Raw genomic sequence first — 21,659 nt, 5'->3', positions numbered from 1 at the left:
AATTCAAGCTACTTGATTTATTGTTATGAGGCTCACTGTATCAGTACTGGTTCAAGGCAGCAGCAGCAGGGTTGTTTCGGGGGCTTGAGGAGACAGGAAGCTATCATAGTTTAAGTGCATTTCTAGAGCAATTCTGAGAGGTCTCAAGTCTCATGCAGTGAGATGCAGCATTTCTGTGTCCATCAGACTCCATGGAAGTCCATCATCTGGTCCAGCAGGAGCTGGAGTCCAATATGCAGCAGTTTTAAACTGGGGCAACTTCTGCTTCAGAGTTATTACTGAGGCAGACTTTTGTACTGTAAAAGCTTATTAAATGCATGGTAAGCTTCAAACACATTGGTATTCTGTTGAATGTAATTAGACTATTACCATGGTTAAATTAGTACACTTGTTTAGTTTTTTCAGATCAAGGCCTTTAAGAATAAGTCTGAGGAGAGCCTTTGCCTTGAATATTTTCTGATGCAAATATCCGTAGCAATCTCTTAGCTCAGAGGTACACAACATCAATTTTAACACATTGCTTACACTTGGAAAACATTGTTGCTAACACGTTGTTTTGCCATGTTTCTAACTGAAAACCAGCAAGTTGGCTCCTGTATTTTCAGAACCTCAGGTGTTTTTGAAATCATTAAGCTTATTACACCTTTTCAAAGTGCACGTTGCAATCCTAAAGGTCTTGCCTTCCCTGTAGGCTTTGGGAATCTACAGGTTTTCTGACCTTCTTATCAGCTGGGATTCACTGTTTTAAAAATTAGTTACCTCTGAGTAGTGGATCTGGAGGACAGAGTAGTGAGTGGCCTTTCAGTTCAGCATGTTGGGTTTTTGTGTAGGACTTGACTAAGTAGCTGCAAGGTCTTGGATGCCTCTAACTGGTGACAATTGCAATATTTCATATTTTGAACAGCATTTAGGCAGGCCAACAGGAACAACTAATCTCTGCAAAAATCAAAGCTATTGAATAGATGCATCTTGAAATGTAGGGATGAGCTAAAATCATCATCATAAAATCAATCCAGAGCATTTTGTATGATTTAATATCTTAATATAATTAATAATTATTTATAGAATAGATTCTTTTAATGGCTAATAGTGGTGGAAAGTGAGTTAATTTTTTTGTTTGCTCACTTGTGATTCAGATGTAAAGATGGGAGAGGGAGTGAGCCTTCCTAATTCAGCTGTGTCTGGCCAGTCCCTTATAAACAAATGCTAGTCAGACCCTTTTATTTTTCCACACATTTTTGGACTGAGAACAAATGCATTTTCTCCAGCGTTCTTGAGAGTCTGGTATATGATGAGCTGTGACTTACTGCTGTTTAAAACCCCCCAAAGTAAACAAACCAACATTTACTCACAAGGAGGCACAATATTTGTTATGTTTAACCTTGTTTGTTCAACAGAGATAAGAAACTGCCTGAAGGCATCAGCAAATGGAAATTTTTAACTCATAATGTAATTATTTTGTTAAAATATATTTACAATTCCCTTCCTCTGAAGACTGGCCATGGCAGGGATACAGATTGGGCAGGGGGTTTCATTTTTCCCTTGGCAGAGGGTGTTTGTTCTGAACCATCTGAGTTGTGTGTGAACATGAATTTCTGTGGAATCTTTATTTTAAATACTTTTCTAAAAAAAAGAATTCTGAGATTAAATTTCCAAAATTTTTTATATGTATTTTTAAATGATGGTAGTTATACAGATAGTGGTGTGAGAAAGAGAATGCAGGCTCTTCCTCCACAGCTGTGAGAGCAAATCCTCAAATAAGGCCTGGAGAGTGATCTCCTAATCTCCTGCCTGACACTGCTCCCTCCACTGCATATGATATAGAACAGGGATTCATCATAAAATTCTTTTAATAGCCTGGAAAATGTTGAGATTTGGTTTGAGAAACTGACAGAGATTTGTTTTGTTTTGTTTTTAGAAGCTCATCTATATTCTCAGTTTGTACAAATGATTTAGGACTTGTCAGGCTTTTTGTCTGATCGTGCTGATTTGCATTTCTTTAAAATGATTTTTTGCATGTGTGAAAATTATATTTTTAGACAGGCTTTTTTCCCCAAATAACAAGTGATCAGGCTACCTCCTCTGAGACCCAGCTGAACTCAAATATTCATGTTGTAAGATTTCTTACAGTGTATAGATATATTGCTTATGTTGGCCTAGTCTTGGTCAGATTGTTTTCTGGTACTGCAAAACAACCATTAGAATTTGCCTCTTTACCTTAGAGAAATGGATTTCTGGACTAGGAAAGCTGCTTTCTTTCCATCTAACTGGTTATGTACTTCACAGCAAATAAAACTCAGTGTAGTTGTCCCTGGGGGGACAGAACTAAATTAACTTTTAGGTCACTTCCAGCCCAAACTGTTCCATGATTCTATGATCTGAGACCTGTAAGACTCCTCTGGGGCGGGGTGGGGGGGAGGAAGTATTTTCTATATGTAGGTATTCATAAAGTTTATGGATTATTTTTTCAATAAATACACTTACAACTTGATTTACATGGCAGAATGCAATTGTTTAAATAGCTGCTAAGTATTTAATTTCTACTGAAAGTGTTTTTCACAGGAAACCACAATGCCCATTACAGAATGGTGAATCAGCTACTCCTTCATCAAATGAATTTTGATAAAATGTCTAGAGTTAAAACTTGGGGTTGTGCTTGAGTCTATAGAGGGTTATGATGCACACGGGGGGCTGGCCAAGGAGTCCATGAAATGACTTGAGCCTAAATCCGTAAGACAAAAGCTTTTATTTTTTTAAGCTAGTCATTATTGAAATGAAATCATTATTTAGAGAAATTCGCTAAAATATTTTAATTGTAGAGGATGTTTGATCTTCACTGGAAACAGTTGGCTTTTACCTGAGAGAGAATTAGTACAGACAAAGATGTCCCCAAACCTTGTCGGTCCCTAAACCTGCCTGCACCAGTTTGGTACTTAGGTCCGAGCTTTGCAGGTTCCCAGTTTGCAGGTAACAGTGTGTAGTGTTGTAGTGTCCCATTCACTCCTTAACCTCTGGCTTGTTGCTGGTGGTCCTGGGAGGGAGTGAAGGGGTGGTGGTGAGGAGTGCTGAGAGGGTGGGGAGGTGACCTGAGCGGCATGTGGGTGCTGCCTCTGGGGTGGCTCTCTGCCTTCAGCTCCCAGTGGGCAAGGAGTAATGAGCTGGTGCAGCCTTTCGAAAAGGCTTGTGGCTGCAGTAAATGAGCTTCTCTGGGCCAAGAGACTTGAAACAATCAGCAAAGGTAAGTTTCACACTATGTACTTACATAATGCTTTTATGCAATTATTTTATTTAGTACATAATTATGTAGTATTTTTCTTACGTGCTTGGATAACTTTTTATACTCCTAAACATTAATAGTGAGAAAAGTATGAAGAAGCCGATAGGAGAGACCAAGAATGAGTTACAGGAAAATGTTTATCCAGATGTTGAACACTCATTTGGTTTGATTTCTGAATTAAAAAAAAAGGCAAAGTAAAGAAGTGGTATAAATATCTTTATACCAGAGTTTTTGGGCTTCTTATATACTTGCCACAGTACACCTGACTGTAGTCTCCAGGCTGTTTTAAGTATTCTATTTTTACAAAACATTTTTTATTGTCAAGGAAAGTTTTTTAGGTTTGCTTAAAAGTGAGAATCTGGAAACTTCATGTAATTGCATAAAGAAAATTATGCTCTTTTGCATGAGCAGTAAACAACTCTTTATACAAATGAGGCAAGTTGTTTGTAGCCTTTTTTTTAAAGCAAAATACCTTTTATGCTGCTTGTTTATGAAACATTCTTAAAATATAGTTAATGCTTCAAAATACTCTTGAGGATAGCAATGGAATATACCACTGAATAGAGACGGGGTTTGTTGCTTCTTTGCCTTGATATTTCTAATAGTAATATTGATTTTTTTTCTGATAGTTTTAAGGAAAATACTTCATGAGACAGAGAACTCAAGACAATATTTACTTGTCCTGCTGTACAAATGAGCTGGTAAACATCTGACGCCTGTTTGTTTGGCAAATAAGCAAATATGTGTGAAATATCAGGTAGAATTAAGAATTAGAAAGGAAGTAAAGTGGTTTTAAAGGACAACTTCCAAATTTTTGTGGAGTTGTAATAGTAATGCCCTGTTGAGCAGAAAGAAAAGCTTGCTACCAACAGGATGTCAGAAATACTTGAGGTTTGCTTTATGAAACACCTCTGAGTGCTCGTGGGTATGGAAGTGTCAAGCAACGTAATTAGAGAAGTCTTGTGAAACCTGGTACCTGTAGTGTTTTGCTGGCAACTGCCCATGGTGATTGAATGTGCCCAGAGAGGACCTGCTTTATAAAACTCTGAGAAGTAAAGAAGGAAAAATGGAGTTTTCCGGTGCCCTGGTTTCTGAAAGGAACAAAAATACCCAAGGTGGTTTGTAGAGAGAAAAAGTGGAGTAACCAAATGGTAACAAATTATTACAGTGGCTGATATTAAGAGAAACTGGAGAAAGACCATGACAAAGGTCTGCCTGTTATTGCCAGCATATTTGTAGTGGCAGTGGCACTATCTGCCTTGTTTGTTCAGGTTCTTGCATGGGAAAATCAGACAGACTTGGGAGAATTTTTGGTCAGTCAGACTTGTCTTGAGGGTGTAATAGGAGGCAACAAGCTCTAGTTAAGAGGGGGGAAATCCTGATCTGATACAAGGAAAAAGAAAAAAATAGAGGATGGGCAGAGAGACCATAGCATGTCCATCCTTGGAGATGCCCAAAACTCGAATGAACTGCCTTCATTTACTTGACCATGCTTTTAAACCAAGTGTAGGACTCACTGTCCCTTCCATCCTCTGTCAAGGTTATAATTCCATGTTTGATCTGTAGGAGAGTAGCTTTTAATTTAATCTCTGTAATGAGGTTCATTGTGGGCTGAGGTGTGTCACTGTCCTGCCCTGCTCCCAACCTTTTGGGACTGCTGGGTGCTTGTGGCTTCCCATGCCCCGATCACGGCTGGCAGGGGCGATGTCTGCACTGACTTTCTCCGGGGAGCATCTCATCTGTCAGAGGTCTGAAATACAGGGCTTGTTGCTGCTCTGAATAACAAATAAATCAAATGCAACTATTAAATCTATTTAGGATTTCTTTGTAGGGATTCCCAAGCTGAGTCATGCGATTCATAGTCAGTGACCCAACTTGTAATTAAGAAAGATGATAGACTCGGAACTTGTCCAAAATTCATTCATATTTAGCTCTCACTCTCCACAAATCATATGCGTTACCAGCAGTATTTTATTGGTTACACTTTTTCATATTAAAAATTACTGGAGTATATAATCTTAATTTTGGAAAGGCTTTTAAAAGGTACTCAGGAGCACAACTGATAGAGGAATTGATTTATTGTCATTAGAATAGCTTTTTGTAGAGGCAAGGAAAACCCAAGCCAAGCATTTTCTAAAGGCATTATACGCTGCACTCCTGCATTTCTGGAGATGCACATTGCTCCAAAGAGGGGGAAAATGAGATAAAACCCATCAAGCTTATCATCTTCAGCCCACAGAGCTCTCACACTGTGGTATGGACTGTGTATACTTTTATAGTGTGAGTATTTCCAGGAAATTGGCGAGGTATTTTGTATCTTTTCATATAGTGGGTATGGTGTGCTGATGTTTTTGCTTGCTTTAGATATATACTTAGTTCATATTATAGAGTTGTAAGTCTATATGTATTTTTATATTATTTTATACAAATTTTTATGTACTATATTTTAATGTACATTCTGTATATTCAGACCTACTGTTTAATGTAGTCATGGGGTATCATACTAATTTCTTACAGTTCATGATTTATGTAGAGAAAACACGATTCTGAGGGAAGACAGTGCCAAAGCTGAATCTCTCTTTTCTGGAGGAGTGGGCTAGTTGATACAAAGAGTTTCCAATTAATTGACTGGGACTGAGCAGAAGACTAAACTTGGAGAAGTTCCTACAGACCAAATCTGTGCATGCAAAGATTGTGAATGTTTTCCCTTGTCCCTACCACAGGTAGGAGAAATTTTGGGCTTGCTTTGGAGTGCTCTGGTCACTGCAGGCCAGGTAGGTACTGCCTAATGCTGACTGTATTGCAGGCAAGAGATCAATGTGGATTTAGCTTCAAATCAGTCAGTAGAGTAACTAGAATCATATATAATTACCTTCTAAAATAAAATTCTGTCAGAAGTTTTATGCATAGTCTATGTGAAAGCTACAATATGGAATAAATTATCAAGTGGCTCAAGTTCAATGTCTCTTTGAAGGCTACAGGGGGGTAGAGGATATTACACTTGTATTTTACACCTGACAAATTGAATTATAGCAACAAATCTGTATAATTACAATTCAGAGATCATGATTTATTCTTGGAGTTGGGTAATTAGAAGCAGGACTGCACTGAAGGTTGAAACTGGATTCTTAGAAAGTGTCACTTACATGAATATGACCTGTACAAAAATCAGTGTTTTCATCTCTTCTATTTTAAGAATTTTGAATCATAATGTAAAGTGACTAATGCATTATTTCCTCATCTCTTCACCAGCAAGACGAACAAGAAATTGTTCCTTTGTTTCCCTGCAAATGGGAAATCTTTATGGTTTCTTTTCAATGGGCGTTCATAAATCCAATTAACATTAATGAGTCTCTCATATGTGCATTGAGAGTCAAAAAACGGACCTTTTGTCCCTCCAAGTATGTGTTTAAACTGCATAAAAAAAGAAATGAAGAAAAAAACCTTTGGTGAATGATGGGTTACAAAGTCAGAAGCTCCTGTCTCCTTTTGCAGTAGCTGACACATTCCCCTGGTTCTCTCCCCTGTCAAGGGTCCTTGCATGAGCTATAAATGCAGGATGAGCAGAGCTATCTCTGAAGTGGAAAGTACTATTATTACCTCCAGTTCTAAGATTAATTACTAATAGGCCACATTTTCAACCAAATGGCAGAATTGCAATAGGGTTAATGTGACTGTACTTCTGTCTCATGACATGACTCCATGGAAACAGTGAGAAAAAGTGAAAAATATTAATAGCTCAATGACCTATAAAGAAGAAATACTTAGTGCCCCTCCTCTTCAAAGGTTCTCCTGGTGTTCCTCTAAAGGACAGGACTGATGTTGCTAGAAGTTAAGTAACATTTTGTGTTATTCAGCAAGATTTCTTGTTTACTTATGGGGACTCTTAGAGCAGCTGTGACCTTCCCAATGACACAGGAGGTCTTGATCAAACTCAATGCTGTTAGCAGGCGAATGGGGTCTTAGTAAATTAAATACTGCCTCTAGAAAAGCATCTGCTCCTGTTGCTGGCAAAACAGTCTCAACACATGGAATTTTGCTTAATTTAATTTGTTGACAATTAACACCAACATTCGATTACTGATTTGGGTATTGAGGTTGGGAAAGACTTCAGTTGAGGAAACATTTCCTTAAATTTGGCAGTGGTGAGGCTTGGGGTGGGGTGGATATCACTGCAGTGTCATAACCCAGCACAATGGGAGCAGGATCTGCTGTAAGTTCCCAGTAGGACCCCTCGCAACCTCCCACCCCAAACGTGCTGTGTGTCCCGGCTACACCTCCTCAGTCACAGCTGACATGCAAAAAGGCTCCGAAGAGCTCCGTGCAGTATAAATACACTGAAACCATATGGTCTATCAGAATCATAATATCACTTCAGAGGTTTAGAAATAGCATGTTTATTAGCTGTAATCACTTCAAAATTTTCATTTAAATGAATAGCCTTAAGTACTCAACATAGTTATATTTCCATACAAACCTTTGGTGGAGTTTGGTTTGGAATAGAAGACAGCATCATTCGCTTCAAAAAAACAAAACAAACCAGTAAAGGGCTCTTGCATTACAGCCTGTGTCCAGCAGCTATCTAACTTGCTCCACATAAGGTGATGTAATGTGTACATCCACATAGCGTGCTTTAAAAGAACTGTTACACTTTTCTCTCAGGAAGCATTTCCTGAAACTGTTACTATTTTGTAACTGTGCTTCCTTTGTGTTATTTGAAGTTTAAACGCATTTCGTCGCGACTAATTACTGTCTGTCCTCGATGCTTACATCCTTCAGATATTTGTTAGCTGTAAGAATCCTCATTACTTGCATTTTTCCAAGCTTGGCATGGTTAGCTGTTTTCCTCTTTCTTCATACATCAATTCCTCTAGTTTTGATCATGGTGTGGCATTTATTTGAACTTGCTTCAGCATTTCAACATAAATCCATTGTGCTGGTTTAAAGGTGAACCAGCAGGGGAAATGAACTCACCACGAGAGAGATTGTAAGTCAGACCTAAAATTTAATAATAATATTACAATAACAACACTGACATACAAGGGAAATTGCTTTCAACTCACAAAACCCCAGCAGTATAACCCAGTGTCCTGGGGCACAAACCCAAGGGGGTTTGTTTGCCCTTGTGCTGAGACCCCTGTGGTTCCCCCAAGTCCAGAGCAAAAGGAAAAGAAAAACCTGTTGGTGCAGGCGAGGGCTGTGGTCTGGGCAAGAGCGGGGATCTCCTCCTGTCAAGGTCCTGCTGCTGCTCTGGATCCGACGAGAGGTTCCCGAGGTCTTCTTACCCACCACTTATGTACCCTCAGGGAGCACTCAGTCCCTCCCCCTGGGTGGGGACTCACACAATGGGTGATTAACTCTGGGAGCCAGAGGGTGTTGAGCTGTTGATGGCCCATTAGCAGCTCCGCCCCCCTCAGGCTGGGTGTGAAGGTGATAATGGTTCCCTGGGCAGCTGCTGCTAATGGCCCATTGACCTTGGGGAATGAATAGAGGGGGTAGAATACACAGCTTTGATCACCCCCACACAGGGTTAGCTGGTCCCTCCTGCTGAACTAGGACATCCATCTAAGTGGTTCCCAGTAGTCCATGTAAAAGGTGAATTAGAAGAATTCCATGGATGTTGCTAGTGATTCCTTGATGTGTAGATACTTGGGGGTGGATTGTGCAGTCTGCATTTATAGTGACATGTGTTTATGCTATACATAGTCTCACTAGCATCATTGGGACCACTCACTTCATCCTATTCTTATCATTTCCCTGTTCCCTCCTCCACTGCTCAAATTCTTGGCCACAAATGCAACATTTGGTTGTGGGTAGAGTTTTTAGTTTTCTGGAGTCTTTAGTTGTGCTATGACTTCTCCATTGCCTTTGATGTATCAGATATAATTTTCAACTTCTCAGAAAGTTGCTTTGAAGATCTTGAGTTAAACTACTTGTAAGATGGGCTTGTTTGTATTTTGTAAGAACAATGTGATCCTTGTCAGGAGCTGACATTTGTTTCCTTCTGCATTGTTAGTTGCTCTAAGTTGTGTATTTGTGTGGATATATTTTTCTTTGTCTTACAAAAGAACAGAATTAAAAATTAAGTATTTCTATACCATTAGAAACAGAAGTTTTATTTGGGACCTCTTTGTCTTTTAATCTGCCTTATTTTCCCCATGTGTTTTTTTCCCCCCAGTCTGTGGAAAATCTCCCTATCTTGGTTAGCGTTTTGTGTTGTCCTGCTCTGTACAAATCTCACCTTGGTGGGTCCATTCATTTTCTAACGCAGCTCTCTGACCTCCCTGTTCACTTTAGCTGACTCTCCCCGAGTGATTTTTCCAGTTTGTGGGATGATCTGAATCCACTGAATGTTTCTTTCTGGAGAAGGAAAAAAAACAAGTAAAATTTGCTGCTTTCACAACAAATATTTAGAAATACCTGTGTTGTGTTGAAATTAGATCTCACTGTTGATTCTTCTACAGTTGTACAATTTAATTTTCTCAGTTTTGCCATCCTGACTAGATTGTCATTCTCATCACTTACAATCTACCACAACCATCATTTCTTCACTGAATTTTTAAACTGACAGACATAAACTGAATGAAGTTGAGCTTCACAGCAGACGAATGCTAGACACCAATACCCCTAAATTAATTTTTAGTTGTAACAATATGTGAAAGCAGTCAAGATGTGTGGTTATTTAATCTGAAGAAGCATCCTGCTTCTGCAGCCTCCATTTCCCAGGGATGCTGTAGACTGCCAGGCTGCAGAAATACACATTATTGTCAACTTTTTCATAACAGGATTAGCTCTTACATCTGTCTGTTCTCTTTCACCTTTCATTGCTGTAAGGAAGCACAAGACATAACTCACTGAGATTTTGTGCTTTTTTGCTTTAGGGCAGCTGTGTTGTTTCCCACTATCCCCCCTTCTCTGTGCTGGGGAGTGAGGTGCCTGTAGGACACTGGGGGGACAGAGCTACGTTGCTTTCACTCTGCTTAAAGTACCCAGCTTGGCCATGAAAGGAAGGAAGGAAAACACCATAAAACTTTAAAATGCAATGCTGACAAATTGTTACACATCCTTGAACACTTTAAAAATAAAATAAAATCCTGGGTTACCAAGATTGCCTGGTGAGCAATCATTTTAATGATGGGGCTCTGTATTTGAAAAATACTTGCAAGAAAATGAACAGATTTAGTGATTACTTTCCTTGATGGAGCCCAAACTTTTTTTTTTAAATCATATGGTAAACTTTAGTATTTTATGTTTCTTGCTTCCGTTTCTTATTTCCCTGTTCCATTTCTTTTATATCCATGATTTAGAAGAGTGGGAGCTGCCTATAACTACATTACTTGTAAATGAAAAGATGATTTGTTAAATGCAATTCTCTCTTATAGTTCCTGATCTTTTTAATGTCTGCCTATCTTGTGCTCGTGCTCTGCTTTTCTTTGGCTCATGATCTTTTCTGCACATTTTTCCTTTGTACCTATACCTCTCTAATTCTTGCTTTCTCTTTTGTATTTTTTGAGCTTTGTCCCTTTTGGTATCCCAGATCTTTGTGAGCTACTTCTCAAAACCAGATGCCATTTTAGAACTAGATTAACTTCCTTTGCTCAGTCAGAAAATGAGAATTCAAGCTCTGAGATTTCATTTTGACACTTATAGTTTTTGTTAGAAGTAAAGAAGCACTTTTGATGAGGTTGTAAGAATAAGGTCTCTAATACGATCTTAATTGCTTTGCTTGTTAATTTGTTAGATCTGGTACAGATGTAGTGATACCATTGCAACTGGCATTTAGATGGTTGGAAAAACATGACAAATTTTGTATTTAGGTGATGAAAGTGAGAGAATGGTAAAACTGCTTTATGCTACTCTCGATACTTGTAGTAATTCACACTTTTTCTTTTGAGCAATCACAAGTGAGAAAAATCCTCATAAAGCCTCACTAAACTGAACTCAGACGTCTGTATTTCTACATAAGAATGTAGTTATTCTTATTATTTTTTTTATAAAAAATGACTCAAACATCAGAGTGTGTGGGTGTGCACAGAAATATACATATATAAAATCTATTTTCAGGGTCACCATTAATAATATGAACAGCATGATGAAGGCTGTATTCAGACTTGAGCAAGCAAGGTGTGAGCACATGATGATGAAGATGTCTCTTGTAGAATTTTCTTGCAGTAATTTTGTGTTTGGGTTTTTTTTTTTTTTAATTTGGATGAGGCAATAATGGCAAAATTAAAATCTGTTGTTTTAAACTGTCCTTCATCATGACGGTGAGCACTTGATCTGATGTGAATTCTCTTTCAGGTCTGTAAGATAAAGATCTGGGCTGTGGATCATAACAAAAAGATGCAAAGAAGTTATGAGAAATTGATTTTGAAGAAATGAGGAGAGGGTGAGGACTTGACTGCTAAAAAGGTTATGTATTGCTTCAATAGCATTGCAAGAAATGCTGAGGTGGGTTTGATTGCTGGTAGCTGGAAAAGGGCAGTGTCTATACCGGAAGGAAGGTGGACTCTCCAGAGAAGTCTGTGATTCTCTGGCCATTTCTGGAACAGATCTCAAGGACCTGAGGCAGGATGTAGCTTTGCTCAAGTGTGTAACGAGCTGCGCTGGGAATTGCTCCGTCTGTTGTACTTGTGAGCTACATAAAGTCAAAAAATCAAGGAGATACTGGAAAAGCTTATACTGAAAATTTAATATTGCTAAAACTTTGTGTTTTCTGAAAGGAAAAACAAGATTGTGAAACTTTGGGCTCCTCCTGTCAAATCTCATTAAAGTAGAACAGTTTCCCTTCTGCTTTTTCCAACTTGTCTCCCCCAGGAACGGTATCTCCAGATGACACTAACAGTCAAATACTATAATAAACATATGTGTGGTAATTCAATGCTACCTATGCTTAGACACTCATGTGCTTACTGGTCTGTGTATGTGCATGGGCAATGGTCAGGCACTGTGAGGAGTCAGGCACTGGTATGTGCTGTTCATCAAGCTGATGTTCAGAGCGTGTAGAAAAGCTAAATGGTTGGAAAGCAGCTGTCTTGTTCAAAAAAGCCACTTAACGAGACATTTAGTGAGGAGGTAACATCTTTAAAAATATTTAGTGCCACTCGAAAAAGCAACTTTATGAAATATTTAAAACCCAGCATCTTTGAGGGGAAAGCTTAGCAGTTCTTGTGCAATAAAGCTCCTATCTTTTCATGTTACAATCACTGAACTGATAGGAAGAACATCTCTTGATTATTTTATACTTAGATTCACTTACTACCTAGAAATACAACATGTCCTGAAATACATTAATTGATTAAAGGTGTCAGATATCAGAAGGTAACTGCTTTGTTAAACTATAAAAGTGTGTTGGAATGCTAGTTTAGTATGTTCAAATCAGTAGGCAGGAAGGGATCATGAGCCTTTCTAGAACATGAACACAGCACTCCTGACTGTGTATGAACAGAAAGTGGAGGGTTTGGAAAGATCCCTGCTTATTTAGTGCATGTTTTGCTTGCTTAAGCAAATTAAATGCCAATTTTCACTGTTATATTTATTTTCTTAATGAATGCGATAGATTTTGTTTCCTATAATGTTGCCTGCATGTAAATTAAGTTAATCCCATTGTAAACTCATACATGCACTCAGTGGTCTAACTGTTAAGCTTTTGTTGTTAGTCTTGAAAACATTTGTTTATCATCAGACTTGCTAAGCCATTGTATGTTGAGACCAAGACATGTACCAGTCATTCCCATCTCATTCGTCCTGAAGCAAAGTGTCTGTTTCACTCATTTTCAGTGTTTGTAACAACATATTACAAGCTGTCAGCAAGTGACAGCTTGTAAAATAGGGTCATGTCTTGCTTTTCCACTAATAAAATGCACTGTAAATGAGATATCTTGTATGATCTGCTCTAACTGGGCAGTGGTGAGTGAATCACGTGTTTATTGGGATGTTAGTGTGTAATATGTATATGCCTTTGGATACTTCAGGAGTATCTGACCTGTTGAATAACCTGAAGATTGATCCCATTTCTGCCCATCTCCACATGGCTTTCCCTGATCTGTGCCATTGAGTGGGAGTCAGAAGACTTACTTATGCCTCCTCTAGCAATAACTGGTCAATGTCTGAGTCATGGGGATGTAGGAATGATTGCATTACCTTTGCTTGGAAATGTTACCCTATGCAATCTGAGCATGCTTTTAGCCTGAGAAACAATGAGGAAATTGTTTCAGCTTAGCTTGCTTTCCTCCTAGGCCAAGGTACTTTGAATTGCCTTGCACTGTTCACAGTCCAGGGCAGGCATGAGGATGCGTAGCACAGCTAAGGAGTGAGAACCTGGGGTTGCCTGTTTGAGCCATAGGACCTGCACTGGAGGGGCTTAAATGCTGTAATACTATTTTTGGCAGCATCTGCAGGGGGTTTGGAACTAGATGATCTTCAAGGTCCACTTCCAACACAAACCATTCTGTGATTCGGTGAATTCATTTCAAAGACCTACCGTAGTTTTGAAGTGAATCACCTTGCCCACATTACCACATATTGGTCTGATTTGCACAGCAGTGCTGGGACAGGGGAACTACATTAAATGAAACTCCTCTCTGTGATTGTATTAAAATACCTGTTAAGCTGCCAGTAAGGATCCAAACCAGTGAATGACCTTTGGATAGCTTAGAAACACATGATTTGGGTCTAGGTATCAGAGTGAATCTAGTCTGAAGTCAAGTTCCTCATCTGCTTCTGGTACTTGGTTTATTCAGAAGCACTGCATCAATCTAGAGATTCATCCTCTTGTGCAATTTCTTTATGATGTAGATGTGGCCATATGTCTACATATAATGTAGGCTGAGCTATTTCCAGAATCAGCATTTTAGTCTATAAGGTGAAAGTGCAGTTAGATATTATGCTTATAATAATTACAGTTTCCTTTGCAGTGTATAAGGTGATGGAGCAAGACAAAAATAAAACATTTCAAATTTTGTATTCCATGCTTGCATGCAAATATTACCCTTTGCACAGATGAATGCAAAGCACACAAAATTTCTTCCCTATGTTTTTGGCAATCTCTGTTTTACCAAGTGAGGAGGCACAAAGGAAGCAGGTCTGTATAGCAAGAACATCAAACCCTGCAGTGTGTGCAATGTATGGACCCGAGGGCTTTCCTTTCCTGCTGGCTCTAATCTACTCCAGTGGGCTGAAAATCCATTAGCAGGTGGGGTGTGTTAGGTTGAGTTCTGGAGTACTTCCAGTTTCACTTGGGTGCTCCAGGACTTTCTCCATGGTGTGAATCAACACATGGTAAATGAGAGCAGTTGGGATGTCCAGAGGCACACACTGTGGGAAATAAAGCACTAATGCAGTCACATCTGTTCGTGTACTCATTTCTGCCAAACAACATTTACTAGAAACAGGTTTTTTCTTTCAAGTGAGAACTGTAAGTATGGGACAGGTTGATGGTATGTTTATGAAAACTCATAAAATTTTTATTAAGTTAATTTATATTGGCTTTGCTTTTCCTCCAGCAGAATATTCATGTGTGAATTAATTGGTCTGCTCATCATTAAAATCAGTGGGGATATCATGTAAGTAAACACCCAGGAACTAGGCTTTCAAGAAAAGTTTGAGCTTTTCCAGAGTGTTTGAGAGCAGAATTATTGTCATGTCCATCTGTCTGTATTTCTCTTTAGACTGTCTTTCTGGTTTAATTTAGGGGTAATTGCATCAGTAGGAAGAACTATACCTTCACTATCTGCCCCAGTGTTCTCCAGATCTTCTCTCAATGATTGCATCTTTAAGTAGTTTATCCTTTCCACTTTATTGAGCTAAGTTCACAAAACAACACTTGTGATTTTCACACTGCATATGTTTATTTCCTAATCTGTTTGCATTTAGGATTTTATAAACCAGGTCAGAAAAACAAGGCATAGTCTTTGAAAAATGTTATTTAAAGATGGTTAAACCCTTAAATGCTTTTTCATCTGACACGAGGCAGAATTTGATGTAGTAGCTCAGTAATTAAGTCAAATCATGTGCCTCATGGCCAAGAGAGGAGCTTGGCACCGACACAGAAAAGCTGCCCCATTACATTTCTTTAGCAATTGTTCCCATGTCACTGGGTCAAAAAAAGCTTCTCTAATCACTTCCAGACATCTGCAACAGCATGAAGAAAAACAGATTTATCTTAAAGACTTAAAAATAAATAAATTGAAGACCATTCTGCTCTGCCTTTCTGGGATGGGAACTCTGGTGGACAGCTTGGGATGTCTGAAAGGTTTGACTGCTTTTGCTTTGTCTTGTGCTAGTGCTGCTTTGCAGTGGGACGTGGCCAAGACTTCTCTTGGCTACAGAGCTCCTTATGTGGCCAGAGGAGTGTGTACTGGCTCTCTGACATATGTTCTTGCTTCTGAGAGTCTCCTCCTGGCTTTAATAACCAGAACAGCAAAGATTTCTCATTGCAGTTGGTGCCAAAAGGCCTGTTGAGTTTAATGCTGGGACTCCTTTCTCATAGTGTTCACTGTTCGTATGAACAGCAAAGATTTCTCATTGCAGTTGGTGCCAAAAGGCCTGTTGAGTTTAATGCTGGGACTCCTTTCTCATAGTGTTCACTGTTTGTATGAGACTTCTTTCCTTGATTATATAAAATATGTGCAAATGTTTGCATTAGATGGTACTTCTGTAGACTCCTGATTTTTGAAGAAAACCCAGCGAGTGGCCAAGCATGGGTTGTGTATAGAAGTATTTTACAGAGTTTAAATGTAACCATTTTCCTATGGAATCACATGCAGCCAGGTCACTTGTATATATTTCAAATTACAAGGTAGTGAGGTTGGTAGTGATGCATTTTCCTGTTGTTACTGATGTATAACCTGAGCTGACAGCTCCCCTTAACAACTGGACATAACAGCCCTAAATGGGGTGACTGCTACCTGCCTGAGCCGGCTCCTTCTGTTCAGCTGGCTTTGTGCCCACCTAGAAATTGCTCAATAAAAATTGAGTAAAATATATGGGCACATAGTTATCTTTGTAAAATCCCTACCAACTACCTGCGTTATTTTGCTTCCCATGTTTACTGTTGTTTGTTGGCTCAGTAATACTATCTGTGTAGTTAAATTTAGGGGGAAAAAATGAAAGGCTTTTCTCAGTTGTAAAGAAACTGCTCAAGCTAATTTTCAAATAGATGTGTAAGGTACATGAGTAATATACAAATTTTGATTTGAACTTGAAGTTTAATAGTGGCATAGTTAGAAATGATCATTTATGAACCATAATGTTGATAGAGGGGGGAAAATGCTGAGTTTTGAGAATGTCACAGGAGCTGTAGCTGTAGGTTTTGCACCTTTAAAAAGAAGTAAAAACCAACCTCAAACCAAACAGCTCTTAATTCCTTTTGGCATCAGTAAATATTGTGTGGGTTGTAAAAGCACATTTCAAAGTCATGTGTAATGCTGTATATTTTGGTAAAAGTGTTACAACTGTGACCATTTGTGCCACTTGGTGTAAGTGAAGTTTGGTGGGGTTTGCTGTGGGAGTTTGTTGTTTTGTGTTGTGTTTTTTTTTCTTTTTCTGTTTCTAATTTTAGATTTTGATGGAAAAAGACTCACAACTGGACTCATTTGTGCCAGGTACATCTGAGGAAGATTAGTTGGCTCTGACTCAAAGTGAGCATAAGGACAAGAGCAGTTCAGCACAGCTGGGTATGGGAGTGGGAAGCCAAAGCCTGGAAATAGCCATTAGCCATACCCTGGCAGGCAAGAGCGGGAATCAGATGACTCCCAGGCAGGGCGGGAGGGTGCTGCAGCATCTTTGTTGTATGACATTGCAGAAACCTTGAACTAATCTAATTTTCTTTGCCAAAATATAGTTTATTAAAAGTCGGATGTTCTTTGTATTTTTGTATTGCAGCTTCTTGCAATTCTGACAAAAAAGTCCTGTAATTGAAATGAAGTTACGTTTATCTGTATCCTGAATACATCTGTTTGATATTCAGTTTCAAAAAAGGGGAGGGGGAAACTGTTAGAGGAGATAATTAGAAAAAAACTAATTAAATGCATTGCTTTGTATTTTTTATGATCTTACTTTGGAAAAAAATGTATTTTAAATACTCTTCACTACTGCCCTCTTCTTCCCTGTTTTCTTCAATTTAATTTCAAAGATGCAAATATTTTATGAGAGAAGGTTTTAAATTTTTTCTTTGACTGCTTTGAGATAATTCTGAATATTCATCTTTTCTACCAATTGACCAGGCTCTAAATCTCCTTGAATGCAAGTTTTGATTAGGGCATTCAGATATACGAAAGGCTTGGGATGTATTTAAGCAACAGACAGACTCCAGCTTAATTTTCTTTGCATCTCCTCCTCTTACAAATTTCCAGTATTTGTTTAAATACCAGGAATTTCTTGGAGAGAACAGGAATTCCCAGTACCTGATCAGCAGCTCTGTATGCATCTCTGTAGCCTGATGCTTGAGGTTTAGGCAGCCAAGTGCATTGCAAAGACTCCTCTTGCTCTGTCCAGTGCTGCTAAATACTTTGTTTGGACTCATGGAAGAGCAACAGGGTACACAAACAGGAAGTTCAGGATGGAAAACAAATGTGGAGAAATTTCCCATTTTCCATGAAGATTTAAAAGCTGCAAAACTGTGATAAAATCATTATTATTGTTCTTTGCATCTAATGTTTGTTAGAGTAGGCAGGGAAAGTATTCTTGTTCCCTACAGTTTGTTCCCAAACTCCTGACACTTCTTCAGCCCAGAGGCTTGTGTCTTTAGTCCAATGGGAACACTTGTCTCAGAATTTTTTAGGGGTAAAAGGATAAAAAATAATAATAATAAAAACCCAGAAAAGCACCCTTGGAAAAAAAAATCCCACATAAACAAAACCCCCCAAAACCATTACATGGTCCATTACATGGTGGAAGATGTTTACATAGTGACAAGCATGAGAGCTCATCATCCCCTTTATTCTTGTTTGGTCAGGCTGGAGACGTGGAAAATTTTCCCTTTTCCCTGTGAGTGCAGGGATGTTCCTGTCAGACTGAGCCCTGCTCTCACCTGCTGTGGGTGCATTCTCTTGCTTGGGCAGCTCTTCTCTTTGCAGAGGACTCCCATGGCAGTGGGATTTTTTGTTGTTGTTTTTGTTTTCCTTCTTCAATTTGTGTCTGCTTTTAATTCAAAATCTACTCATGGAGTTTAGGCTGTGTAACATTTATATATTATTTTAAAATAGCAGCACTTTATTTTTTTCCCTCCCCCCAGATCCCTCAGTAATTATAAGAAGGATAGATTGTTTTATCTACAGCTTTTTCAGGCACAGTAGTTTAGGCAAGAAGGTCATCTCTTTGCTCCTATTCAAAAATCTGTTTTGGCAGCTTTTAATGTTATGTTCCTGTGGGAATTAACCTAACAAGAGAAATATAGGTAAAATTGTAATGTTTTTGTGGAGGTCTGCTAAGGATGGAAGAGTTTAATTGTTAATTATTGTTAAGATAATAGTGACAGGTTTACATTTATATTACCTTATTGACAATTTGCAAAGAAAGCAACCTGGAAGTAAGGTAATCTTAGGAGTCTACTTAGCAAATTTAAAGTTAATATTCCTGGAAACGTGCTGTGTGAGTGTAGTCCCACTCATCTGCAAGACAGAATGTTACAATAGCTACTTGTGGTTTACATTCCCATCTTTTATTGCTAAATAATGAACAAAGGCAAAGTGCACCTCATATGTAGATTTTTTGTAGGCTGTAGAGAATGACTTACCATATGTAGACTTTTAATTGGTGTGTTGACACATCTCTTTGAATGCAATTTCTTTGGAACACATTGGGGATGAATACTGGACTTGGTGGCAGACAACTGTAGTTCAGAAATGAGTATTAGCCAACTTTGGGCAAATAAACAAAGCACAGAATTTTGCTGCTGGGTGGAGGATGGCACAGTTCTCTTGTTCTTGTTTGTGTACACTTTCTTTGAGTTTGTTGCCAAGCTTAGAAAAATGTTTGGACATAGCACAGCTCTTTACTGGAATGTGAAGGGCTAGTTTTGAACTGTAGTCTTCACACCAAATCACATACAGCCTGTCTGTGTCAGCATTAAACTAGAGCTGCTGTTGTCTATCCTGTCAACAGCACAAATCCAGCATATGATCCATTTCACCCATGTCTTCATATCTGACCTAACCCAGGCTTGGGCTGCCGCAGCCATGTGGTAGCGTGCAGCTTTGACTTCATAAACATGGGTGAATGGAGGTAGCTTGGGCATCCACTTTGGATGAATGAGATCTGTGGTGCCATCCTTGGTTTAAAAGTAAGCAAGGGAGTAGAGTGTTGATTTCTTAGAAGCAGAGGAGTCAGACTGGAAATAACAAGCTTTGTCCTTGATGGCTTTAGTTCTGATGGACTGTAGTTCATTTTCATCTGTGCTGTGATCACCTATCCAGTGTGATGAAATCATAAAAGGTGTGGTTTCTTTCTGGGAGCCAGGAAAGGATTTTGTGTTAGGAGTCCATCATATCTTATATGCTATCAATTTTAGTAATTTTGGAGGCTTTAGAGGCAAGGAGTTCTTATAAAAGCTTTGAGTGCTGTCAAACTGTTGGATTAGAGAAAAGTGCAATGGGAAATAATCAGTATTAGCTAGTGAGATAAGATGGGAGGTGAAAATGCATAGGAACAGTTGACCATGTTACCTGTGATCAGCAATTACTTGTATAATTTTTGACTCATTGTTCCATTGGAATAAGAAAGGAACACTATTCTTTAAGGCTGTTGAAAAGGGGAATTAAAACGACTGAGTCTTCCAAAGCAGTTACTTTTACAGAGAAGTGTGGGGAGGAGCCAGGAAAGAGCTGGCTGTGACCTGGCTGAGGATTAAGTGTAGTTACAGCACCTCAAGCAAGAAGAGAGGTAAAGGTCTGGTAATAGGTTTAGCCAGAGGGATGCTTTCCCAGGAGAGGGAACTGCACCTGAGATCAGCCCTGACAGCTTAACTTACAAGTGCAATGTAGTAACGGGCTTATGCATTAATTACCAAGGAATTTAAATTCCACTGTACTTTAGTTGCCATTGATGTCATAATTTGAAGTGGCCTAAACTGATTATTTTAAAGTGTAGTATAGTATATTGATTTGGATTGTTATTCAAAGTTTAATGTATTTGATTTAGTCCCTTATTTAAAGTATAAATCAACATGTAAGACAGGATGCAGTTCAAGGGAAGACTTTTGGTTCCTAGCTCAGCACAGGCTCAGGTGTCTGTTCTTATGGGTATCAAATATTGCTTCATCTCCCCGATGAAGGCATTTTGGACTTTGCCTTAGACCCCTGTTCTCTTTTTCTCCTGGGTGTTTATTTGTTCCTCTAAACTTTCTACTTTGAACTGTTTTTCCTTCTGTTGTGTAAATCAGCTTTTCCCAAATTCTGGATTTGCAGAGATGGGCAGGCATGTAAAGCTGTCTGTGTATCTGGCTTGGCAAACCAAAAAGGAAAAAATTGCTGAACAGTTGAACTGGGAAATAAAAGAAATGTATGTTTGAGTGGTTATTTTTCTTTTCTGGTTCAGGGGAAATCTGACATGAAACAATGTTCAGTAAGCACACTATTCCCTGTTACTTATGTAGACATTTAAAGGAAAACCCAAAAGAATGAAGGACTATGAGAAACGTATGAAGCAGGATCACTTTTCTTTGTAATTTTATGTCTGTTGAAACATCTACCACACCGGGGCAGCAGTCAGCAAGTGTAGGTTGTCTGAGCTCCAGCCTCCTGACACCAGTGGTGTGTATTTGGCATTCTGGGGGAAAACAGCAGTTGATTTTGGTTGGCTGTGTGTGGTTTCTTTTGAGACACTTTCAGATGTACTCATCTTCTGATCTGGATGAAGTGGCAGTTGCTAACTGCTTGGCTTGGTGTGTATGAAGAGGAAAAATGTGAAAGAAATGTTTTACCAACTGGTGCTCCTGTCAGTGCCGCTGTCTCCAGTGTTTTCATGCAGGTTTTGAAAAGTGTTTTGTGAAGATGCACGTTGTAAATTAGCCATGGCTGCTTATCTGCCAGTGACAGTTTTGTGTTTTAAGTTCTGCTTTTTCTTTCTTTAGATTGCTGGTGTGAAATAGGTAATTTTCCCACTGTAACCTGTAGTTAGAAATGGGTTACAGGCATTACAGGCTAGATTGGCTTTGACTCCCCCAAGGTTCATATTAAATGAAAATTCCTTCTTTTGGTGACAGCTGTGGGCTTTTGTGCCATTGACACTTTAGAGTACACATATGCGGTAGGAATCTGGTAGATGGTTAATGCACTGCAGGCCCCACAGAATCCTTCCATTCCTTTTGCTCTTTGTCAAGTTCCAAACCTCACTGAGAATGGGCCAGGGTGTGAGCAAGAGTGTGTGTATATTATTTTTATAT

At 38.9% G+C, this 21,659-nt stretch overlaps 1 protein-coding gene across 1 annotated transcript in view; it reads left to right on the top strand.

Moving 5' to 3' along the window:
* ZNF804A (zinc finger protein 804A) overlaps positions 1-21,659 on the top strand; it is a 156,035-nt gene that overhangs the window by 5,596 nt on the left and 128,780 nt on the right. The gene's annotated exons all lie outside the window — the stretch shown is intronic.

This window comes from Pithys albifrons, chromosome 8 (assembly GCF_047495875.1).
Source record: "Pithys albifrons albifrons isolate INPA30051 chromosome 8, PitAlb_v1, whole genome shotgun sequence".
In the NCBI taxonomy this organism is placed as follows: domain Eukaryota; kingdom Metazoa; phylum Chordata; class Aves; order Passeriformes; family Thamnophilidae; genus Pithys; species Pithys albifrons.
Note: the sequence above shows the minus strand (reverse complement) of the source record. Positions and strands in the feature narration are given on the sequence as shown.